Raw genomic sequence first — 7,500 nt, 5'->3', positions numbered from 1 at the left:
CAATGTAAATCTTAACATCTTTAACTCTGCTACGTCCAGCTCTGACTCTTGCCTTTTTGTCAGTGCCACCGTCTCCAACCCATATAACATAGCTGGTCTCACTACCCTCTTGTAGACCTTCCCTTTCACTCTTACTGGTACCCATCTGTCGCAAATCACTCCTGACACTCTTCTCCACCCACTTCACCCTGCCTGTACTCTTTTCTTCACCTCCATTTTACACTCATCATTACACTGAACTGTTGATCCCAAGTATTTAAATTCATCCACCTTCACTAATTCTACTCCCTGCATCCTCACCATAGCCTCCCTCTCATTCACATGCATATATTCTGTCTTAGTCATTCATTCCTGTCCTCTCTACAGCATATCTCCACCTCTCCAGGGTCGCCTCAACTTGCTCCCTACTCTTACTAGAGATCACAATGTCATTGGAAAACATCGTAGTCCACGGGGACTCCTGTCTGATCTCGTCTGTTAACCTGTCCATCACCACTGAAAATAAGAATGGGCTCAGAGCTAATTCTTGATGTAATACCATCATCATCATCATCAGCCCCCTTTTTCCCATTTTTCTACATGGGGTCGGGGTATTGTTTTAACTGTCACCAACTCTCTCAATTCAGTGCCACACTCCTGCCTTCTTTAACACTCATGCCTGACTGTCACAGATCTTCTTTCACACAGTCCATCCACCTCTTTGCTGGACATCCTTGCTTCCGATTATCTTCTTCATGTCTGTCCCAAATCTTCCTCACCAGATTGTCTTGTGCTTTTCTACACATGTGCCCAAACCACCATAATCTGTTCTCTTTGATCTTTTCTGCAATTGGAGCTACTTTGGCTTCTGCTCTTATGTCCTCATTTCTTTGTCTGTCCCACAGTGTGCATCCTATCACCTTTCTCAAGCACTTCATTTCCATCACCTGTAGCTTCTTCAACTGTTCTGCCTTTACTGCCTAGGTTTCTGTACCATACAGTAGTACTGGTCGCACCACTGTCTTGTACACCTTACTTTTCAACTTCTTTGGCATTCTTCTGTCAGACTACACCTGATACTCTATGCCAGTTGGCTGCAGCCCCTCTGATTCTAGCTTTGACCTCTTCATTCAGACTACCCTTCTCCTCTTTTATCTCTATTCTCAGCTTCTTCTGATTTCCCCAATTTGCTGCCATTACCACCATCTTATCTGTGCTTAGTTTCATCCCATGTGCCTTCAGCTTTGCATTCCATTCTCCTATTCTTTGCTGAAGTTCTAGCTCAGAGTCTGCCTGTACTGCCACATCATCTGCATACAGCAGCTTTGTTGATCTGTCCCCTCCAACCTGTTTGCTAATGTAGTTCATCACCAGTATGAACAGCAGTGGGCTTAGAGCTGAACCCTGATATACACCCACACCCACTGGGAACCCCTCTGTGAGGCCGAACACTGTTCGTATTTGAGTCATTGGGTCCTTGTACATAGCCTGCACTAATTCTACCAATGTTTCTTCGACTTCAGATCACTGCAGTACTGCCCAGATCAGCTTTCATGGAACCTTGTCATATGCTTTCTTCAAGTCTAATGTCCAGATGGACTCTCACCTCATCTCTATCTTCTTCTCAAATATCTGTCTCAGTGCAAACATCAAGTCAATTGTGCACTTCCTGATTCACTATCTTCACATTATCCAACCTTCTCTCTCTCTCTCTCTCATTCTCTTCATTCATCAGCCCCTCAAAGTACTCTTTCCATCTGCTCAACACACTCTCCTCACTTGTGAATACATTTCCCACATTATCCTTTATCACCCTTACCTGCTGCACATCTTTCTCAGCTTGGTCCCTCTGTCTAGCTAATTGGTATAGGTCAGTTTCTCCTGCCTTGGTGTCCAACCTTTCATACAACTCTTCATATGCCTTATCCTTAGCCTTCACCCCCTCTCTCTTTGCCATATGCCTCAGCTCCTTATACTCCTGTCTACTTTCTTCATCTCTCTGACAATCCTACTTCTTCTTCACCAACCTCTTTCTCTGTATACTCTTCTGTACTTGCTCTTTCCACCACCAGGTCTTCTTGTCCTCCTTCCTCTGTCCAGATGTCACACCAAGCACCTTTCTAGCTGTCTCTCTTACCAGCTCTGCTGTAGTTACCCAGCTATTTGGTAATGCTTCACTGCCACCCAGTGCCAGTCTTAACTGTTCCCTGAACTCCACCTCACAACCACGCTTTTTCACCTTCCACCATTTGATCCTTGGCACTGTCTCCACACTCCTCCTCCTCTTCTTGATTGCCAACGTCATCCTACAGACCACCATCCTATACTGCTTAGCTATGCTTTCCACTGTCATCAATTTACAGTCTCCGATCTCCTTCAAACTGGTCCTCCTGCATAGGGTATAATCCACCTGTGTGCATCTTCCTCCACTCTTGTATGTCACCCTGTGCTCCTCCCTCTTCTTAAAATACATATTCACCACAGCCATGTCCATCCTTTTCACAAAATCCACTGCCATCTGACCTTCTGTATTCCTCTCCTTAAAACCATACTTACCCATCACTTCCTCATCCCCATCTTTTCCCTTCACCAACGTACCCATTTAAATCTGCTCCAATCACCACTCTTTCACCTTTGAGTACACTCTTACCACTTTATCCAACTCACTCCAAATTTTTTCTTTCTCATCCATCACACATCCAACTTGTGGAGCATATCCACTAACAAAATTCATTATCACACCATCAATTTCCTGCTTTATTAACATCACTCTATCTGACACTCTTTTCACCTCCAAACCACTCTTGGCATACTGTTCATTCAGGATAACCCCTATCCCATTTCTCCTCCCATCCACACCATGATAGAACAATTTGAACCCTCCACTAATGTACTTGGCCTTACTCCCCTTCCATCTGGTCTGTTGCATGCACAATATATCAACCTTCCTTCTCTCCATCATATCAGCTAGCTCTCTCCCTATACCAGTCATACTGCTTATATTCAAAGTTCCTACCCTCACTACCACACTCCTAACCTTCCTCCTCTCTTACTGCCTTTGGGCATGCCTTCCCCTTCTTCTTTTCCTACTCCTTCGGCCAACAGTAGCCCAATTTCCATGCCCTTCCTGACATAACCTTCCCCATATATCTGGGCTTGGGACCAGCACAAAGAAATGCACTGACTTGTGCATCCCCATTGGCTGGGTTCTAAAAGGGGTATCTGCTGCAAATTTAGCAACTTTGTTATAGCATCATTCCTGTTTTAATTTTTGTGAAGCCTTGGAAGTTAGTGAGGATGGAAAAACATAAAGAAGTGTGCTAAGAGATAGTGGCAAGTGTAAGTTTAGTTGCATTGTGAGAAAGTTTTTGACTGTGTAAAGCATCCCTATTTTTTGATGAATTTATCTTATGCAATTTTTTATATGCAGGTCGAATGTAAGATTATCATCCACTATCACCCCTAATAATTTGCTATGAGAAGTGACTCCGATGGTTGTGTTATCGAGAGAGTACTTTAAATTTTGTGAGTAAGGGATTTGGGGAAAAAAGTAGAGTTTGGTCTTTTTTGGGTTGAGCATAAGTTGTGAGTTATGAAGCCAGGTTTCATTGGCTGTACCAAGTTGTCAGATATACAAATGAGAGTGGAATCATTTGCATATTGTATTAGGGTGGCCTGTTGTATGGATGTATAGAGGGTGATGCAGAATATGCTAAAGAAGAGGGATCAGGGATAGAGCCTTGTGGTACACCAATGGTGACCAGGAGGTAAAGAGAGCATGGTGTGATAATTTTATTGACTGATACCTATTGGATAGGTAGCTTTTGAACCACAGTAGGGTGGGCAGAGAGAGATCTAGTGAAGGTATTTGAATTAGAAGTTTGCTGTGACAAACTGTGTTGAAGGTTTATACAAGTCTAGAAATAAGGAGGAGATAATTTGCCATTATCTCTAGCTTCATTGACAGTACCTATATAGGTTAGAAGGGCAGTACTAATACTATGGGAAGGACAGAAGCCATGTTGTCGAGGGGATAGGAGCTCTTCCTACAGGCAATAGTCTAGCAATTGTTTTTGAATACATTTTTCAGTATTTTGGCAAAGGGGATATATGATTGCTATGGGTCTAAAGTTATTAATGTCTGTTGAATTTCCTCCTTTGTGCAGAGGGATAATGTGTGACTTTTTCCAGAGAGAAGGAAAGTGGTATTCCTGGATTTACCTATTTATAAGGATTGAGACAGGATAGACAATGCTATTGGCTGCTATTTTTAGATACTTGCTTGGAAGGTCACCAGTTGAAGAAGAGAACATAGTAAGTTTATGAGTAATTTTATATTAGATGTGGGCATAGGTTTTAAGGTGAAAAAGGATGAGGTAATATGTGGCTGTTGGACAGGGTTGAGATCAGAAGTTGAGTAATCCTTGGTTAGAGCTGCTATACTACCTATAAAATAAGAGTTGAACTGTATTGCAGTTTTCAATAGTGAGTTATCGCAAGTGGGGTTTGGATTGAATTTTTGAACAGAATGTAAGATTTCTTCAATAGATGTCCAATTTTTTTAGGGTTGTTTAGTATTATTCTGAAAGTTATTATGGTATATATTTTTTGTGCAAAGACTGTTTGAATACACCTTGTAGTGGTTTATAGTTACTCTCTACTTGCAATATTTACACACAAAAGTAATTATAAAGCTATTCAGAACCACTTACTGTATTTTTTTCTATCAGGGCATATCTTTTATTGACAGTCTTTAAATCTGATCCATTTGTAACTGGTTTGTCTCCTTGCTGAAATACTGCACCAGTTTAATTCTGGCTAGCATCTATCTGAAAGGTGACCATTCCCTTCATATCAAAATATGACAGCATTGATGCTTCTGTTATTAACCATTTAAGCAGTTCAAAGTTGCTATGTTGCTCTGTACTCAAATTTCTTTCCACATCTTGTTCAAATAATTTCCTTAATGACATACTTATTTTGATCTGTTCAGAATAAATTTCAAAATATACTGTATAAAGCAAATACATTTCATGGATGTTTACTTATCTTTTAACTTTCTCATCATCTTGTTGTAGGTTTTCTGAGATTAAGACATAACCATTACATCTTTAACTCTGATTTTATACTTCTGTACAGCTTGATATAGTGCTGTCTCAAACTATTCATTAATGCAGCCAGTCTCTTGTTGTAGTCTTCTTTAGTTTTATGTCATAGTAATACATCATCAGTGCTATAAACAAAATCTTTAAAGTCCTCAGTCATTTGGGAAAAAGCTCTCTCCAAGATGCTGATGAAATACCACTAAATGGAATTTTAAGACATCTATATCTCCCAGATGTGAAGTAATAATTACACTGCTCTAAACTTTTCTCATCTAGCTGAATTTGTCAAAATCCTTAACTAATATTAAGCAGATAAAATACCTCTCTATTGGCAATGACTGTACAAAGTTGACAGTGTTCTATCCTTATGACCTGCTATGTATATAGATACAAATTTAAGCTGATTGTATAAGACTAACCAAACTATTCACTCTTTCAGTAGGTATAGTTTGTTTTTTAATTATGTGATCTATTTTGTTTAGCTCCTTCTGAACTCTACTTCTTGAAAGTAGTGCAACTTTCTTTGAAACAACACTCCTGGTAATATTGTAAAACAAATACGAACCTCTGGCCAACAGTTTTAAATTCTAATTTTACACGGAAAGTTGGGCAGACCAGATTACAGTGTGCTGTCAATGAAAGTGCTAACTGAATGCTGACTGTCTGGAAGTTGCAAACACATAGTTATGTAATCAGTGGTTTCAGATGGAAATCTCTCTGAGGCAGACTATGTGTCTGTCTTGCAAGAAATGTGCAGAGACAAGAAAACAGTAATTGGAATGTATTTTATCCATAATTAATTGAACTGTTGATTTGGTGATTTCAAGAAGCTGTCTCCCAACTTGTTTTTGAATACAGAAGGCATTGTTGAACACAGAAGGTGTTATAAGAGATCTGGGAACACAGGTTGACAGCAACCGCTCCTTTGACCACCACATTGCCAGTGTGGTCAGAAAGTCCTTCTATGTGGCACATCTCATTACCAAGGGTTTTGCACCCAGGAAGAAAGAGGTCATTGTCTCCCTCTACTCTTCCCTCATTAGGCCAATCATTGAGTACAATGCCCCATTTAGCATGTACCTCACTAGACACATGCAACAGCTGGAAAGGCCACAAAAGTACCTAATGAAGAGGATCCTAGGCCTTAAACATTTGTCCTATATGGACAGACTAAAAAACTCCAACTATTCTGTCTCATATTGCCTACTTAGAGGCGCTCTCTGCTTGACTTACAAAGCCATGTCTGACCCAGCTCTGTTAGAAATGCTACATCTAAAGAAATCCCAATCCCTCCTCAACACACCATGCTCCAGAGACCTCAACCTCATTACCACAATCAACAGAACATGCTGGAGGGACAGGTTCATAACCCAGAGACTACCCATGCTATGGAATAGACTTCCCATACATGTGAAGCAAAGCACCTCACTGGCCCTCTTCAAAAGAAATCTTGATGAGTGGATGGGAAATAGAAAATTCACCCCAGGGATCACTCACGTGGTTTTACTCGACAGAGGCACTGGGAACTAAGTTCAGGTGGCATGATGCCTGGGTAATCCTATGGGCTAGGCTTGTAAGGGCCATTAGCCTAGTACACCTATGAACCTAATAGTTACACTGGTTAGAAAGAAAATTTGCCTGTTGTGCTCTTAAAACTAAGTACCTTGTAAAAGGTAAGATAGCACTGAAAATTTTCACTTCAGTTAAAAAGATGACAAAAATCAATTTCTCCAGACATGGGTAGCTTCCCAATCTTTTGGCACTATTAATTTCTTCAAAGTCAACTCTGGAAGGATCAAAGTTCAGACTATTAGTTGAATGTTTGCAGACCATGGCTGTGTACATATAACCCTTTTTTGCTATGCCAACTTATGTTTCATGATGGAAATAGCAGCAAACACATGAACATACAGTTACAATAATATATATGTTTTGATGGAGAAAAGCAACAAACTATAGTGAGAGTCTGCACTGACCAATGGATGATTCACTGTCATGGGGAAATATTGCCTGCAGAGGGTATACCCATAGATCCTCATAGGAATATTAACAATATACGCAGACACATTTTGAAAATGTGTCTCATTTTTTTATAGTTATATTCATTGCATGTAGACTATCATTGATATGCCTGTTTTTTTACACTTAGCCGACTGACATTTACATCTATATATGCCTATGTAGTATGCCAGTTGTGCCACGCAGTGCATGCTACTGAGAATAACAGATGTCTGCCTGTGTGTGTGTGTGTGTGTGTGTGTGTGTGTGTGTGTGTGTGTGTGTGTATGATTATCTTATGAAACATCGAACGCTCAAAAGAGTGAATAAAAAAGATCAATCATTTTACGGTGAATATAAAATGATAAAAACTGGACAAACTAAAACTAATTTTTTCCAGTGGGGAAAGCCCCCCCCC

The sequence above is a fragment of the Protopterus annectens genome, chromosome 6.part0, assembly GCF_019279795.1.
Source record: "Protopterus annectens isolate FY-2018-M chromosome 6.part0, PAN1.0, whole genome shotgun sequence".
Classification (NCBI taxonomy): domain Eukaryota; kingdom Metazoa; phylum Chordata; order Ceratodontiformes; family Protopteridae; genus Protopterus; species Protopterus annectens.
The sequence above is the reverse complement of the archived record's forward strand: the minus strand, read 5'-3'. Positions refer to the sequence as shown.